Source organism: Hesperophylax consimilis, chromosome 11 (assembly GCF_061612785.1).
Source record: "Hesperophylax consimilis isolate HC1 chromosome 11, BYU_Hcon_1.0, whole genome shotgun sequence".
Taxonomy (NCBI): Eukaryota; Metazoa; Arthropoda; class Insecta; order Trichoptera; family Limnephilidae; genus Hesperophylax; species Hesperophylax consimilis.
Window position 1 is genome coordinate 23,328,764 of NC_142846.1, and position 19,811 is coordinate 23,348,574.

The window sequence follows — 19,811 nt, forward strand, 5'->3', positions numbered from 1 at the left end:
CGGCCCTCTGATTGGTCGAATTCAAATCTCATGTTTCGGGTAAATTCCGCATAGCGTTCGCGCAAAACATCACACATTCGTTCCTTGAAAATATAAATCCCTCCTTTACCGGCCCCTGGAGTAGTTTCCCTATTGGCCGACAGAGCGCACCTCTGGCGGCATAATAGCGAATAATTTCATTTGAAATAATCCATAACAAATACGTACAATTTAATCTATTCAAACTACCGTTTTAATGCGCATTTAAAAAGAAAAAAAAAACATCTGATTCAACTTAAGGACAATAACCAACAAAGTTGCATTTACGATTTAAAAAATATTGATATTTAATTTTATTTACGTAAATAATAATTTCGCACCATTTTTACAGAACACCGATATGAAGTTAACGCATAATACGCGTGTGTTCGTAGGAAGTATAGGCACTGCCAACCCAATAAAAAAATATGAAACACAATCGAAAGCTAGAAACGCTTCGTTGGTTGTAAAATTAACCAACAAATCTCTAATCTGACATGTATTTATATGTATAATAAAATGTACATGTACTAATATGCATAATAAAATGATATGTTATGATAGGTTAGGTAAGGTTATTATAGGATAACTGTTGTTAGTATTACTTAAACTGGGCGAAGCCCTATTAAGTGCCGTCCGCAGGGCCTAGCAGCAAAAAACCCGCGAACGGGTTTTTAACTGCTAGTGTCCCACTATTTTATTCTTCCTAAATATTCAGGACATCATTTCCAAGACATTTTCTCAGAACAAAGAAAGACTAGTGCGTTTATTTTTACCACATAACATTTTTATCTGCGCTAATAGAAAATAGATAAATGTTTATCATATTTTCTGAAAAACTCTACAATTCGATTCTCAGCTACCGAATTCAACTCGATCATACTTGTCATGATACTAAATAAAAACAATCACCGTTGTATCGGATTTGTGTTGTAATTTCTCGAAATTACTGCCGGCTACCAAAAAATATCTTGTATTTTTATTATTTCGGGCAAGTGTTGTTTGAATATATATAAAGAACACAATTTTAAACTTTTTTCCACTTGTTTTTTATTTGACCGTGACCGGTTTCAGCCTGTTAGGGCCATCTTCAGACTGGTACAATTTTTGTCTTAAACTAGGGTTTATATACATAGGCAAATTACATTGAGGGGAGGGGTTAACATAGTAGGTTGATTTGAATTATGAGGGGTTTTTCGTGAAATATGATATTTCCCAAATAAGTATTGTTATTAAAATCAAATGAATTTATCTGTAGAACTATGATAATTATGCCTATTAGGACTATCAATTTAAGGATTTACCCAACATAAAGCTATCGGTAATCTATTGTGTGGTTAGGAAACATATTTTAATGGATTTTATATAATTCAAATACATATTTAGGATAGGTGACACACTGATTATAATGGGTATAGCAACGGAGATTTAGCAACTGATTCTAATTTTGTGTTCATAACATTGTTGGAGTTTACTTTTTTAGTTAGGCGGGTTATCTCTAATGACTCTAGCCTATCTAATTTATGACCTTTGTCGCAGGTATGTAAAAATTTTACATCTCTATCCTTGTCAAACGAGTGTTTATTCTCAAGTAAGTGTGCCGCAACATTCGACATTTCTCCTTTGTCATTTACCCAGCTTGAAAAATGTTCTTTTATGCGGGTTTTGAATGATCTACCTGTTTGGCCTATATAACGCGTGATTTTTTTGAGGTTAGGATTTTCATGCATTAGTATTTGACAGATCACGTGGGATTTCAGACATGGTGTCAAAGAGAAAGATGCTCAGTATGCTTTGACATTTCATCATGAATAGACTTACTAACGAGCAACGCTTGCAAATCATTGAATTTTATTACCAAAATCAGTGTTCGGTTCGAAATGTGTTTCGCGCTTTACGTCCGATTTATGGTCTACATAATCGACCAAGTGAGCAAACAATTAATGCGATTGTGACCAAGTTTCGCACTCAGTTTACTTTATTGGACATTAAACCAACCACACGAATGCGTACAGTGCGTACAGAAGAGAATATTGCGTCTGTTTCTGAGAGTGTTGCTGAAGACCGTGAAATGTCGATTCGTCGCCGTTCGCAGCAATTGGGTTTGTGTTATTCGACCACATGGAAGATTTTACGCAAAGATCTTGGTGTAAAACCGTATAAAATACAGCTCGTGCAAGAACTGAAGCCGAACGATCTGCCACAACGTCGAATTTTCAGTGAATGGGCCCTAGAAAAGTTGGCAGAAAATCCGCTTTTTTATCGACAAATTTTGTTCAGCGATGAGGCTCATTTCTGGTTGAATGGCTACGTAAATAAGCAAAATTGCCGCATTTGGAGTGAAGAGCAACCAGAAGCCGTTCAAGAACTGCCCATGCATCCCGAAAAATGCACTGTTTGGTGTGGTTTGTACGCTGGTGGAATCATTGGACCGTATTTTTTCAAAGATGCTGTTGGACGCAACGTTACGGTGAATGGCGATCGCTATCGTTCGATGCTAACAAACTTTTTGTTGCCAAAAATGGAAGAACTGAACTTGGTTGACATGTGGTTTCAACAAGATGGCGCTACATGCCACACAGCTCGCGATTCTATGGCCATTTTGAGGGAAAACTTCGGAGAACAATTCATCTCAAGAAATGGACCGGTAAGTTGGCCACCAAGATCATGCGATTTGACGCCTTTAGACTATTTTTTGTGGGGCTACGTCAAGTCTAAAGTCTACAGAAATAAGCCAGCAACTATTCCAGCTTTGGAAGACAACATTTCCGAAGAAATTCGGGCTATTCCGGCCGAAATGCTCGAAAAAGTTGCCCAAAATTGGACTTTCCGAATGGACCACCTAAGACGCAGCCGCGGTCAACATTTAAATGAAATTATCTTCAAAAAGTAAATGTCATGGACCAATCTAACGTTTCAAATAAAGAACCGATGAGATTTTGCAAATTTTATGCGTTTTTTTTAAAAAAAAAGTTATCAAGCTCTTAAAAAATCACCCTTTAGTAAGACGGGCAATTGGCACAGTTGATTTGGTAAACTCCTGAGTTTTCCATTTTATCCCTTTTATCTTTATTATTTATAAGGATTTTACCTAATGAATTTACATTATAGAATGCTGTTTTACAATTGTCTTTATTGGTTATCCTAGATATTTTGTTGGATATATTACCAATAAAAGGTATTTTAACCCATTGTTTTTTTGTGACATCCTTTTCATTGTTGATTGTAAGACCTTGTGATATGATTGCCAGTGTGAGTTTTTTATTCTTTTTCTTTAATAAACTATCTATAAGTTCACTACTATATCCATTATTATTTGCTATGGTTTTAATAACATTGAGTTCATTATTATAATTTATACAATTCAGGGGTATATGTAAGAGTCTGTGAATGAGTGAGTTAAATACTGATAACTTGTGAGAAATGTGGTGTCTAGATGTGTTATGTATAATGTTGTCGCTGTATGTTGGTTTTCTGTAAATTGTAAATTCTAATTTATTATTAATTATTTCAATACCTATGTCTAAAAAATTAATTTTATTTCCCCCCATTTCCATTGTAAATTGGATGGCTTTGTTGATTTTATTAATTTCTTCTAGAAAATTATCTAATTGTCTGTGAGTTCCCGTCCAGATAATTAAAATGTCATCTACGTATCTACGATAGAAGGTAACATTTTTAAATGATTTTAATTTTTCTATCTGTTCTTCCATGTGATCCATGAAAAATTCGGCCAGCACCGGTGATATCGGGCTGCCCATGGCTAGTCCATTAGATTGAATATAAAAATTATCATTAAATCTAAAGAAGTTTTGTTCTATACATGTATTTAGTATTTCAGTTATTTCTTTCCGTTCTATCAAATTAGTATTACGTTTTTCCATGTAGTTGTTAATAATTATCTTTAATTCGTTTGTCGGTATGTTAGAAAATAGGCTGACAACATCAAACGAAACCAGAGTGGCATTGTTAGGTATGTTTATGTCTTTGATGAGGTCTATAAGTTGTAGGGAATTTATTATGCCGTATTTTGATTTAAAATTGAGAGTGTTTTTGATGATTCTATTTCCAAATTTTGCTAATTTATAGGCAGGAGCTGAATTGTATGATACTACTGGTCTTACTGGCATGTTATTTTTATGTACTTTAGGTTGTCCATAAAGGCGTGGGCATTGGGGGTTCATAACAGATAGACTATTTTTATGGAATTTGTTCTTAATAAGGACTTTGCTAGAGTTTAAGATTGAGTTTACATCAGATGCGAATTTCGAGGTGGGGTCCTTTTTCAATAGGGTTACTTTACTAGTGTCCAGCACATCTTGGACTTTTTCTATGTAATCTGATTTGTTTAAGATTACTGTACTATTTCCTTTATCTGCTTTTGAGATAATAAGGTTGTTTTGTTTGATTTTACTTTTTAATGATTTTATTGTGTGTGCTTCGCTTGAAAATTTACCCTCAGTCGTTGCTTTTTTAATTATTTTAGCGCATAGGTATTTATTGCTATAGTCTGACGTTGCTATATCTGTGTCTATAGCTAGATTCTCGAGATCTTTTAATTGAAGTGGTAAGTTTGGGCAGTATTTTAAACCTTTTTCAAGCATTTTAATTTCGGTATCATTAAATTCTACATCGGTTGTATTTACTACCTTATCGTAAAATAATAGGGTGGGTGAATTTACTGTCTTTTCCGTAGGTGTTAATTTAACTTGTTTTTCTGTCCAATATGTTAGTTTTTTAAGTTGTCTTTGGTAAGTTGCGTGTATTTTATTGTTAACCATAAGGGTAGTATCATTAAAAAGACAGTCAAATTCTACGGGGTGTAGTTGTGATGTGAGTGCAGTGTGTACATAATATAAATAATTATTTACGTTATCTCTAATGTTGTACCATTTCTTTATCTCCTGTGTGGTCCATGTTCTGTGGGCTGCGGTAACTGCAAGTTTGGCTGCTTTGCTGTCCGTGTTCGTCTTGATGTTGATGTATTTAGGTATTATACCCCGTTTTTTGCATTCTCGATTGAACCACAAATGTTGTGAAGCCATCCGTCGTTTAAGAATGAGTTTTTTGTAGAGTCTCTTCAGTGTCGCTGTGTTTGCACTTTTTAATATTTGAAACTGTTATTTCGTGGTGGAATTCCATTATAAATATATATAAAGAACACAATTTTAAACTTTTTTCCACTTGTTTTTTATTTGACCGTGACCGGTTTCAGCCTGTTAGGGCCATCTTCAGACTGGTACAATTTTTGTCTTAAACTAGGGTTTATATACATAGGCAAATTACATTGAGGGGAGGGGTTATCATAGTAGGTTGATTTGAATTATGAGGGGTTTTTCGTGAAATATGATATTTCCCAAATAAGTATTGTTATTAAAATCAAATGAATTTATCTGTAGAACTATGATAATTATGCCTATTAGGACTATCAATTTAAGGATTTACCCAACATAAAGCTATCGGTAATCTATTGTGTGGTTAGGAAACATATTTTAATGGATTTTATATAATTCAAATACATATTTAGGATAGGTGACACACTGATTATAATGGGTATAGCAACGGAGATTTAGCAACTGATTCTAATTTTGTGTTCATAACATTGTTGGAGTTTACTTTTTTAGTTAGGCGGGTTATCTCTAATGACTCTAGCCTATCTAATTTATGACCTTTGTCGCAGGTATGTAAAAATTTTACATCTCTATCCTTGTCAAACGAGTGTTTATTCTCAAGTAAGTGTGCCGCAACATTCGACATTTCTCCTTTGTCATTTACCCAGCTTGAAAAATGTTCTTTTATGCGGGTTTTGAATGATCTACCTGTTTGGCCTATATAGTAAGACGGGCAATTGGCACAGTTGATTTGGTAAACTCCTGAGTTTTCCATTTTATCCCTTTTATCTTTATTATTTATAAGGATTTTACCTAATGAATTTACATTATAGAATGCTGTTTTACAATTGTCTTTATTGGTTATCCTAGATATTTTGTTGGATATATTACCAATAAAAGGTATTTTAACCCATTGTTTTTTTGTGACATCCTTTTCATTGTTGATTGTAAGACCTTGTGATATGATTGCCAGTGTGAGTTTTTTATTCTTTTTCTTTAATAAACTATCTATAAGTTCACTACTATATCCATTATTATTTGCTATGGTTTTAATAACATTGAGTTCATTATTATAATTTATACAATTCAGGGGTATATGTAAGAGTCTGTGAATGAGTGAGTTAAATACTGATAACTTGTGAGAAATGTGGTGTCTAGATGTGTTATGTATAATGTTGTCGCTGTATGTTGGTTTTCTGTAAATTGTAAATTCTAATTTATTATTAATTATTTCAATACCTATGTCTAAAAAATTAATTTTATTTCCCCCCATTTCCATTGTAAATTGGATGGCTTTGTTGATTTTATTAATTTCTTCTAGAAAATTATCTAATTGTCTGTGAGTTCCCGTCCAGATAATTAAAATGTCATCTACGTATCTACGATAGAAGGTAACATTTTTAAATGATTTTAATTTTTCTATCTGTTCTTCCATGTGATCCATGAAAAATTCGGCCAGCACCGGTGATATCGGGCTGCCCATGGCTAGTCCATTAGATTGAATATAAAAATTATCATTAAATCTAAAGAAGTTTTGTTCTATACATGTATTTAGTATTTCAGTTATTTCTTTCCGTTCTATCAAATTAGTATTACGTTTTTCCATGTAGTTGTTAATAATTATCTTTAATTCGTTTGTCGGTATGTTAGAAAATAGGCTGACAACATCAAACGAAACCAGAGTGGCATTGTTAGGTATGTTTATGTCTTTGATGAGGTCTATAAGTTGTAGGGAATTTATTATGCCGTATTTTGATTTAAAATTGAGAGTGTTTTTGATGATTCTATTTCCAAATTTTGCTAATTTATAGGCAGGAGCTGAATTGTATGATACTACTGGTCTTACTGGCATGTTATTTTTATGTACTTTAGGTTGTCCATAAAGGCGTGGGCATTGGGGGTTCATAACAGATAGACTATTTTTATGGAATTTGTTCTTAATAAGGACTTTGCTAGAGTTTAAGATTGAGTTTACATCAGATGCGAATTTCGAGGTGGGGTCCTTTTTCAATAGGGTTACTTTACTAGTGTCCAGCACATCTTGGACTTTTTCTATGTAATCTGATTTGTTTAAGATTACTGTACTATTTCCTTTATCTGCTTTTGAGATAATAAGGTTGTTTTGTTTGATTTTACTTTTTAATGATTTTATTGTGTGTGCTTCGCTTGAAAATTTACCCTCAGTCGTTGCTTTTTTAATTATTTTAGCGCATAGGTATTTATTGCTATAGTCTGACGTTGCTATATCTGTGTCTATAGCTAGATTCTCGAGATCTTTTAATTGAAGTGGTAAGTTTGGGCAGTATTTTAAACCTTTTTCAAGCATTTTAATTTCGGTATCATTAAATTCTACATCGGTTGTATTTACTACCTTATCGTAAAATAATAGGGTGGGTGAATTTACTGTCTTTTCCGTAGGTGTTAATTTAACTTGTTTTTCTGTCCAATATGTTAGTTTTTTAAGTTGTCTTTGGTAAGTTGCGTGTATTTTATTGTTAACCATAAGGGTAGTATCATTAAAAAGACAGTCAAAGTTTGGCCCTAACAGGCTGAAACCGGTCACGGTCAAATAAAAAACAAGTGGAAAAAAGTTTAAAATTGTGTTCTTTATATATATTTATAATGGAATTCCACCACGAAATAACAGTTTCAAATATTAAAAAGTGCAAACACAGCGACACTGAAGAGACTCTACAAAAAACTCATTCTTAAACGACGGATGGCTTCACAACATTTGTGGTTCAATCGAGAATGCAAAAAACGGGGTATAATACCTAAATACATCAACATCAAGACGAACACGGACAGCAAAGCAGCCAAACTTGCAGTTACCGCAGCCCACAGAACATGGACCACACAGGAGATAAAGAAATGGTACAACATTAGAGATAACGTAAATAATTATTTATATTATGTACACACTGCACTCACATCACAACTACACCCCGTAGAATTTGACTGTCTTTTTAATGATACTACCCTTATGGTTAACAATAAAATACACGCAACTTACCAAAGACAACTTAAAAAACTAACATATTGGACAGAAAAACAAGTTAAATTAACACCTACGGAAAAGACAGTAAATTCACCCACCCTATTATTTTACGATAAGGTAGTAAATACAACCGATGTAGAATTTAATGATACCGAAATTAAAATGCTTGAAAAAGGTTTAAAATACTGCCCAAACTTACCACTTCAATTAAAAGATCTCGAGAATCTAGCTATAGACACAGATATAGCAACGTCAGACTATAGCAATAAATACCTATGCGCTAAAATAATTAAAAAAGCAACGACTGAGGGTAAATTTTCAAGCGAAGCACACACAATAAAATCATTAAAAAGTAAAATCAAACAAAACAACCTTATTATCTCAAAAGCAGATAAAGGAAATAGTACAGTAATCTTAAACAAATCAGATTACATAGAAAAAGTCCAAGATGTGCTGGACACTAGTAAAGTAACCCTATTGAAAAAGGACCCCACCTCGAAATTCGCATCTGATGTAAACTCAATCTTAAACTCTAGCAAAGTCCTTATTAAGAACAAATTCCATAAAAATAGTCTATCTGTTATGAACCCCCAATGCCCACGCCTTTATGGACAACCTAAAGTACATAAAAATAACATGCCAGTAAGACCAGTAGTATCATACAATTCAGCTCCTGCCTATAAATTAGCAAAATTTGGAAATAGAATCATCAAAAACACTCTCAATTTTAAATCAAAATACGGCATAATAAATTCCCTACAACTTATAGACCTCATCAAAGACATAAACATACCTAACAATGCCACTCTGGTTTCGTTTGATGTTGTCAGCCTATTTTCTAACATACCGACAAACGAATTAAAGATAATTATTAACAACTACATGGAAAAACGTAATACTAATTTGATAGAACGGAAAGAAATAACTGAAATACTAAATACATGTATAGAACAAAACTTCTTTAGATTTAATGATAATTTTTATATTCAATCTAATGGACTAGCCATGGGCAGCCCGATATCACCGGTGCTGGCCGAATTTTTCATGGATCACATGGAAGAACAGATAGAAAAATTAAAATCATTTAAAAATGTTACCTTCTATCGTAGATACGTAGATGACATTTTAATTATCTGGACGGGAACTCACAGACAATTAGATAATTTTCTAGAAGAAATTAATAAAATCAACAAAGCCATCCAATTTACAATGGAAATGGGGGGAAATAAAATTAATTTTTTAGACATAGGTATTGAAATAATTAATAATAAATTAGAATTTACAATTTACAGAAAACCAACATACAGCGACAACATTATACATAACACATCTAGACACCACATTTCTCACAAGTTATCAGTATTTAACTCACTCATTCACAGACTCTTACATATACCCCTGAATTGTATAAATTATAATAATGAACTCAATGTTATTAAAACCATAGCAAATAATAATGGATATAGTAGTGAACTTATAGATAGTTTATTAAAGAAAAAGAATAAAAAACTCACACTGGCAATCATATCACAAGGTCTTACAATCAACAATGAAAAGGATGTCACAAAAAAACAATGGGTTAAAATACCTTTTATTGGTAATATATCCAACAAAATATCTAGGATAACCAATAAAGACAATTGTAAAACAGCATTCTATAATGTAAATTCATTAGGTAAAATCCTTATAAATAATAAAGATAAAAGGGATAAAATGGAAAACTCAGGAGTTTACCAAATCAACTGTGCCAATTGCCCGTCTTACTATATAGGCCAAACAGGTAGATCATTCAAAACCCGCATAAAAGAACATTTTTCAAGCTGGGTAAATGACAAAGGAGAAATGTCGAATGTTGCGGCACACTTACTTGAGAATAAACACTCGTTTGACAAGGATAGAGATGTAAAATTTTTACATACCTGCGACAAAGGTCATAAATTAGATAGGCTAGAGTCATTAGAGATAACCCGCCTAACTAAAAAAGTAAACTCCAACAATGTTATGAACACAAAATTAGAATCAGTTGCTAAATCTCCGTTGCTATACCCATTATAATCAGTGTGTCACCTATCCTAAATATGTATTTGAATTATATAAAATCCATTAAAATATGTTTCCTAACCACACAATAGATTACCGATAGCTTTATGTTGGGTAAATCCTTAAATTGATAGTCCTAATAGGCATAATTATCATAGTTCTACAGATAAATTCATTTGATTTTAATAACAATACTTATTTGGGAAATATCATATTTCACGAAAAACCCCTCATAATTCAAATCAACCTACTATGATAACCCCTCCCCTCAATGTAATTTGCCTATGTATATAAACCCTAGTTTAAGACAAAAATTGTACCAGTCTGAAGATGGCCCTAACAGGCTGAAACCGGTCACGGTCAAATAAAAAACAAGTGGAAAAAAGTTTAAAATTGTGTTCTTTATATATATTTATAATGGAATTCCACCACGAAATAACAGTTTCAAATATTAAAAAGTGCAAACACAGCGACACTGAAGAGACTCTACAAAAAACTCATTCTTAAACGACGGATGGCTTCACAACATTTGTGGTTCAATCGAGAATGCAAAAAACGGGGTATAATACCTAAATACATCAACATCAAGACGAACACGGACAGCAAAGCAGCCAAACTTGCAGTTACCGCAGCCCACAGAACATGGACCACACAGGAGATAAAGAAATGGTACAACATTAGAGATAACGTAAATAATTATTTATATTATGTACACACTGCACTCACATCACAACTACACCCCGTAGAATTTGACTGTCTTTTTAATGATACTACCCTTATGGTTAACAATAAAATACACGCAACTTACCAAAGACAACTTAAAAAACTAACATATTGGACAGAAAAACAAGTTAAATTAACACCTACGGAAAAGACAGTAAATTCACCCACCCTATTATTTTACGATAAGGTAGTAAATACAACCGATGTAGAATTTAATGATACCGAAATTAAAATGCTTGAAAAAGGTTTAAAATACTGCCCAAACTTACCACTTCAATTAAAAGATCTCGAGAATCTAGCTATAGACACAGATATAGCAACGTCAGACTATAGCAATAAATACCTATGCGCTAAAATAATTAAAAAAGCAACGACTGAGGGTAAATTTTCAAGCGAAGCACACACAATAAAATCATTAAAAAGTAAAATCAAACAAAACAACCTTATTATCTCAAAAGCAGATAAAGGAAATAGTACAGTAATCTTAAACAAATCAGATTACATAGAAAAAGTCCAAGATGTGCTGGACACTAGTAAAGTAACCCTATTGAAAAAGGACCCCACCTCGAAATTCGCATCTGATGTAAACTCAATCTTAAACTCTAGCAAAGTCCTTATTAAGAACAAATTCCATAAAAATAGTCTATCTGTTATGAACCCCCAATGCCCACGCCTTTATGGACAACCTAAAGTACATAAAAATAACATGCCAGTAAGACCAGTAGTATCATACAATTCAGCTCCTGCCTATAAATTAGCAAAATTTGGAAATAGAATCATCAAAAACACTCTCAATTTTAAATCAAAATACGGCATAATAAATTCCCTACAACTTATAGACCTCATCAAAGACATAAACATACCTAACAATGCCACTCTGGTTTCGTTTGATGTTGTCAGCCTATTTTCTAACATACCGACAAACGAATTAAAGATAATTATTAACAACTACATGGAAAAACGTAATACTAATTTGATAGAACGGAAAGAAATAACTGAAATACTAAATACATGTATAGAACAAAACTTCTTTAGATTTAATGATAATTTTTATATTCAATCTAATGGACTAGCCATGGGCAGCCCGATATCACCGGTGCTGGCCGAATTTTTCATGGATCACATGGAAGAACAGATAGAAAAATTAAAATCATTTAAAAATGTTACCTTCTATCGTAGATACGTAGATGACATTTTAATTATCTGGACGGGAACTCACAGACAATTAGATAATTTTCTAGAAGAAATTAATAAAATCAACAAAGCCATCCAATTTACAATGGAAATGGGGGGAAATAAAATTAATTTTTTAGACATAGGTATTGAAATAATTAATAATAAATTAGAATTTACAATTTACAGAAAACCAACATACAGCGACAACATTATACATAACACATCTAGACACCACATTTCTCACAAGTTATCAGTATTTAACTCACTCATTCACAGACTCTTACATATACCCCTGAATTGTATAAATTATAATAATGAACTCAATGTTATTAAAACCATAGCAAATAATAATGGATATAGTAGTGAACTTATAGATAGTTTATTAAAGAAAAAGAATAAAAAACTCACACTGGCAATCATATCACAAGGTCTTACAATCAACAATGAAAAGGATGTCACAAAAAAACAATGGGTTAAAATACCTTTTATTGGTAATATATCCAACAAAATATCTAGGATAACCAATAAAGACAATTGTAAAACAGCATTCTATAATGTAAATTCATTAGGTAAAATCCTTATAAATAATAAAGATAAAAGGGATAAAATGGAAAACTCAGGAGTTTACCAAATCAACTGTGCCAATTGCCCGTCTTACTATATAGGCCAAACAGGTAGATCATTCAAAACCCGCATAAAAGAACATTTTTCAAGCTGGGTAAATGACAAAGGAGAAATGTCGAATGTTGCGGCACACTTACTTGAGAATAAACACTCGTTTGACAAGGATAGAGATGTAAAATTTTTACATACCTGCGACAAAGGTCATAAATTAGATAGGCTAGAGTCATTAGAGATAACCCGCCTAACTAAAAAAGTAAACTCCAACAATGTTATGAACACAAAATTAGAATCAGTTGCTAAATCTCCGTTGCTATACCCATTATAATCAGTGTGTCACCTATCCTAAATATGTATTTGAATTATATAAAATCCATTAAAATATGTTTCCTAACCACACAATAGATTACCGATAGCTTTATGTTGGGTAAATCCTTAAATTGATAGTCCTAATAGGCATAATTATCATAGTTCTACAGATAAATTCATTTGATTTTAATAACAATACTTATTTGGGAAATATCATATTTCACGAAAAACCCCTCATAATTCAAATCAACCTACTATGATAACCCCTCCCCTCAATGTAATTTGCCTATGTATATAAACCCTAGTTTAAGACAAAAATTGTACCAGTCTGAAGATGGCCCTAACAGGCTGAAACCGGTCACGGTCAAATAAAAAACAAGTGGAAAAAAGTTTAAAATTGTGTTCTTTATATATATTTATAATGGAATTCCACCACGAAATAACAGTTTCAAATATTAAAATATTAAAAAGTGTTGTTTGCTTTTATTTAAAGATTTAAAAGAATTATTGTTTCCTTTATTGGATAATGTTTTAAATCATCCAAAATCACAAAGTTTATAATTCTGGCTAGATTTCGTTAAAAACCTTTTATTCTTCTAATCCTTACAAAAATCAAGGTCGTTTTTAGCTGATAAAAATAATTATACTAACTAAAGTAAATCACTTAGTTTTGGTAGAAATTTTATGTGTAGTCTATTCTCTGTAAAATATAGCCTCCATAAAAACTGTTTTCTTCTTCCACGATTAACTTGTTTTATTTTGTTGATTAACATAGGTAAACAATAACACATACCATTTATTTAAACATCTTTCAAATTATATACCATAACAGTACCCTTACCTTTGATTAATTCTGGTTAAAACTACCTTGAAAAATATTTTGCAATAGGTGCGATTTTTGTGACGCCGAGTGTACATGAACAACCGATTATTTTTATTAATGATAAACTAATGTTTATAAGACAAGGTTTTTACGCATAGCACAGAGGATAATAAATTATTATAAGCAATAATTAGTCGCCTGTAATATCAATACACATTGAAAATTAAAAAAAAAATAAAGTTGATTGTTTACAGGTGAAAAAATATAATAATCAGTAATTGTTGATTGAAGTATAAGTTCATCTTGAATTATTTGGCGGGTTGGAAATAAGCCGACGTGGCTCAGTGGTCCAGAGGGTCTGACCCGACATCAGAAGGCGCGGGTTCAATTCCCGTCGGCGGCATTTATTTTTACTCGGGAGATGTTTTCAATTTGTATTGATATTACAGGCGACTAATTATTGTTTATAATAATTTATGAATAACCGATTTTAATAGATTGATAATGCACGACTTCCGACTGGTTTGGTTATTCTTGAACCGATTGGGTTCATTGATGTTCATAAAATTTTATATTATCCTGCAGTATATAGTATTTATATAGCAGAAACTATAAGTAGCATTGTATAAAAATTAACTAGGAATAGTCTAAAGTAAAATCTAATCGAAATCATTTTGAAAAGATTTCTCAATAATTAATTTTTACTTTTAAGAACCATAAACCCTTATATTTACACTTTTTTGTTAAGTATAATATGTGTTGAAAACGGATGAAGTTGTTTAATTAACCGCTTTGTGTATCGAACTCTGCCTTCTGACTGCTTTCAGGTAAGTATCCTGCCCACAGGGCTATCTTTACCTAATATCGCATATTTAATAGCCCTAATTGCCCGGATCTAGCTACCCGACTACCAGCTCAGGATACTAAACATATCGGAAGCCATTTCAAGCAATGTTTTGATCGTGAATGCCAGTTTCTGACCATGTGTTGCCGAGTATCTTTCACTCTGTTAAGATCATCCGAAATTTTATATTTATATTCTGTATTCTGGAAAAACCCCATGATTTTGAAGACAACATGAATGACGAACTTGTTATCTCAAAAATCAAAGTATCTGATGAATATATTTTATCTAATGCAATTGTTTATTTATCTAAGCGATTATAAAATTTCATACAGTAAAATGCAAGTATTCCGATGGCACTAGGAGATATATCGGTACACAACACCTACGTAATCCATACAAAAACAACAGTTTAAGGAAAATCATCACAAACCATAATGTTTTCGCCGGGTTTTAAACCCGTGACCTCTGCACTAGCCAAGAAGGTCTAAATTCGAATACTTTTAATGAAGGTCGAATTGTATTTAAGAAACCAAATAATACATAGTTAGAATGTTATGATGTTGTCATAAACTTCAGAATCAGGCTTTACTTGTATTCCAGTTGAAAACTCTGACCTTTTTCAAAATCTTACGATTTTCCAACGTGGAAATATGCCAGAAAGACTTCCATAAAAAGCAAATATTTGGGGAATTTTACTATTACGTGATTTTCGACGAAGGTGAAAATGATGTCACTTTTTGTAAACAAATCACCAAGGTTACCTTTGTACGACTTACTCATCTTCCAAGTGTACCGTAGAGTGGGGATTTATTCTAACAATGCAGAGGATGTTGAAAAATACACGAAAAAGAAACCTTTCTTTTTAGTTAATGAAGTTGCATGTTTCATTAGTAGAATTATTTCGTATGCCATCGCGAAGCCTTATGTTGTATTGAAAATGGATAGGCAACAGATAAATATTTTTGCACGTATCAACGATGCTATGTTTCTTTCGATTTTGTCGAATTTTTAGTTGGGTTTTAACTCCTAACTTCATGCTATGGAGGTTTCATAACCTTAACTAGGATTTTTATTGAGCTTTCGCTCTAACTTCATACTATGGAGGTTTCATAACCTTTACCAGGTTTTTTGTTGAGATTTCGCAATAATTTCATGCTCTGCAGGTTTCATAACCATAACCAGGTTTTTGTATTTTGTCGCAACTCAAGAAACTATCAATTCCTCTTTTCCATTAATTAATAACTCTTCAATTTGCAGTAATCCCATAAACGAGGTGATTAAATAAATTAACGGAGTTTTTATCGAGATTTTCTCTTTGTCATAAATTTGAATTTTTCCCTAAGGTGGCAAGCTACGAGAATGTTGTTCGTATATTTCTATATAGCACACTTTTCTTGTATGCACGCCAGACTTCTTCCGGTATTGCTAAAAATACAGAAAGTTACCAATTTTAAATGAATATTGTTTAATGTTATCATCATATCATAGGCAATTACAGTCTGCGTTTATCAACCTTTAGTATTTGCCCGTATATTTGTAGTGGCTACATGGTGTACCCACCTAACCCGAACATTTGCCGATTGAGTGACTGCATTAGGAAAGTCCTGCGTAGAACCTACGTCCTATTAGGTAGCCAATCAGCCGTTAACAGCGGTGGTCTGAAAAGGTCTAAGGCTTTTTTGATGGCGCTCGGTGATAGCAAATTGCGAAAATACCGAAAACATTATAATTTATTGTGTTCGAGAGGGTTAACTTTGTGTCAGGTCTTTTATGTTACATTTTATGAAGCAAATACAATAACTAATTAACAAACTCTCACTATGTTTCTCCAATGAGATTAGCATTGAAAGCACATACTCCTTGCTTTATCTACATGCATTCATAAATCTTCACCTACCCATATTTAAAAAAAAAAATTACCCCTTGGGCATGGACAAAATAATTCCATGGAGTTTGTTTGGATAAAACGGTCTTAAGTCAAGCTTGAGGCTGACTTTAACACGCCAACGTTGAACGGTAACCGTCTTACTAATTAGAATCTTACATTCTTGTTAAACGTTGATGTGGTAAAGCCGGCCTCGAGCCTGGTTTAAGACCGTTTTAACCAAACAAACGCCATGGTAATAAGTAAGTCAAGTTTTTCGCTGTTCTAAACTTACGCGCCGCGAAATATTTACACAACACTTTTTAGTAAGGCAATGTTTATTTTAAATATCTTTTTGTATTCTTCTCAGTGATTATAAATTATACTTTTCAAACGTTTCCAAATGCATGTTTCGTAAAATCACTGCTCTGTATTATCAAAACCGTCTTCCTCATCCATACTTTCCATAAAATATGTTGAATAATGTATGTGGTGGTTTATCGGATCCGAGACAACTTCTTTTGAATGTCTGAATAAATAACTCTTAAAACTTACTGCAAAGCTGAAAATAACACGATGACAATTTGTTTCTTTGAGGTTTTTTTTTCGTTTTAGCCTTGTTATAAGTTATAACAACCTTCAATGTTCAGAAGTTAAAATAAAAAAAACGTAATTTTTAATTTCTTCTATCCACCAGTTCTCCATAATGTCACTTGTCATTACATTTATTTTCTTGCAGTAAAACTATCTTGTTAGGTAGAACGTCATGATCCCCGCTGAGCTGCTTGGAGATCATCCAATTAAACGCCACCAATGTAACGGTAAATCCGACCGTTTGGCAAGGTTACTCCCTAGGGATAATGCTTTACGTAAACTTGCATATATGGCTAAGCACATTTTGTGTTTTACTTGAAAGCTTTAATGGGATTGGATAAATCACAGTGTCATTTTTATCGAATTATTTCCTGAAACTGGAGCCATAACGCCTTGAGAAATCGTTCATTTTTTTTAATGTTAGGCGTTAACTGTATCCGTTGCAGTCAGCCGTAGTGAGTATATTTATGATGCATAAATGGGGCCTAAAGAATTCTGAACTGTGTGAATGTTGGACGTTTTTAAACAACATAAGAGATCGTAGAAGAATGACCCCTTCATCAGTTCCTCGGAAGCACACCTGTGCCGAACCAAGTGACTTCCAATGCCGATGGCTGAATATCATTCCAATTTGACCTCCACCAATTATCCCCAACCATACAAAGAAGAAGAACAAAAATCATTAATTTTTATAAAAATAATATTTTGACGATTTGTATTGCCCCGTTTTTGTTCAAGGGCGCTGTACAAATATATAATACATTTCTACAATGATCTATGTTATTACTAACTATAATTTATGTCTAACAGATTGCATCCTCCGGTTCGTCGATCACTAATACAAAGCTGATGCTAGAATATACCTATGTTTTTTCTTATTTATTTATATTTTGTACAGGCAGATAATATACAGTACTTACTTGGTAGGTCACTTGAGATTAACACTGTTTATTGTTTATTAGAGAAATTTAGATACGATTCGCACGCACAGGACATAATTAGACTTTCCGGTATTTATTTTAATAATATATACATATAAGTTATTTAATAAGCGTGTTCAGGAAAGGAAAAGCAAATTTTATGCTCGGCGGTACTACAGTAAAAGGTTTGATCAGAATTCATATTTCTAAATGTAATTCGTCCATCGGTATATGACAGATTTCGAAAAACGTAAATCCAATAAGAAAAGTGTGATTGGGATGTATTATAGGCAATACAAGAATTCTACTCTCAGGAATGGTTTATTTGATTTAAGGGTATGAGAGCTTAGTAAAGGTAAGTTTTTAGTTTAGAAATAAATTCTGACAAGTCCAATTGTTATGAATCTTAGTTCCGGAGGGAGTTTATTCCAAGCCTTTGACCCAGATTCTCCGAAAGCGCCATCACCAAACTTAGTATTTGGCTTGCGCATCAGTCTGCCTAAAGCTGATGATTTATTTATTTTTATATATATATATATAAATATATATATATATATAAATATATATATATATATATATATACGCGTAAAAAGGCTTTTACATAAAAGTGATACATGATGCCGTGTACATAGGAGAATATCTGTATTATACAGGAGATACTTTTTTTTTTTTTTTTTTTTTTTTTTTTTTTTTTTTCTTATAGTGAATACCTCACAAGAGTCCCAACTGCTCCCGTCTGGAGCCAGTGAGACTATGGCATACCCAATTGGGGGATGTTGTGAGGCTGAAGGTAAGTGGGGAAGGGAAAGAGGAAGGTGGGGAAGTACCTGGCTATTCAGATCTAGTCACTAAACACGGCTAAAGCCATTTGGAGCAACGTTTCAATTCTGAATGGTGGTCTTACACCAGGGCGATACTGGTAGTATCTTCCACTCTGGAACGTGCCGCAAATATACTATATATTATTTTAATTAATTAATTGTGAAATAACACAAATTAATCAAATAAAATTTATTTGCGCACGCCGGTTTCGAACCCGCGACCTTCGGAATGGCAGTCCAATGCGTTACCACTGGACTATGCCGGCCGTCGGCTGACAGTAAATAGATGTAATCCACTGTAAAGTAGGTACAAAATACACAATTGTAAAATTATGATTACAGGAATAAGTAGAAAATATTAAGAAATAATTAAAAAAAAAAGAAAACTGAATTTAAAAAAAACTAAATATGAAGCAATATTAGTAAAACGTAAGAGTAACATAAAGTAAAAAAGAAATTACAACAACATTACATATAAGACATAACATTAAAACTAATTTACCAACGCTACTCTAATTAGTAGGATTCGACAAAGTGTTGGTATAAAGTATGCTTACTTCTATAAATGGAGTCGATAAATAAATCAATAGCATCCCCATACTTGTTGCCCAGATCATGCATCCTATTGGTCAGTGAGTGAGTCTGATAGTTGGTCGTGTATGTGTTGCAGAAGAATGTTATATTTTGTCTTGTATTTCTAGTCGGCACATGGAATTTAATAGTCCTGCAACGATTGCAGTACTATCAATTAAGTTGTTAATGACTCTGTGTAACACAACCAGGTGTGAAATAATTCTCCTGTCAGACAGTGTTATTAGATGCAATTGATTCATCAAACTGACATAATTAATGTAATCATTAGGAATTTTGAGCTTAAAATTTACGTACTTAAGAAATTTGTGCTGAACTCTTTCTATATTATTGGAGTGAACTTTATATAAAGGGG

General features: G+C 32.8%; 1 protein-coding gene and 1 non-coding gene across 2 annotated transcripts in view; both read left to right on the forward strand.

The window, feature by feature from the left end:
- LOC149419930 (uncharacterized) overlaps positions 1-19,811 on the forward strand; it is a 595,518-nt gene that overhangs the window by 145,756 nt on the left and 429,951 nt on the right. The gene's annotated exons all lie outside the window — the stretch shown is intronic.
- Positions 14,150-14,222, forward strand: TRNAS-CGA (transfer RNA serine (anticodon CGA)). The gene has a single exon. It is a non-coding gene; the product is annotated as a tRNA-Ser (tRNA).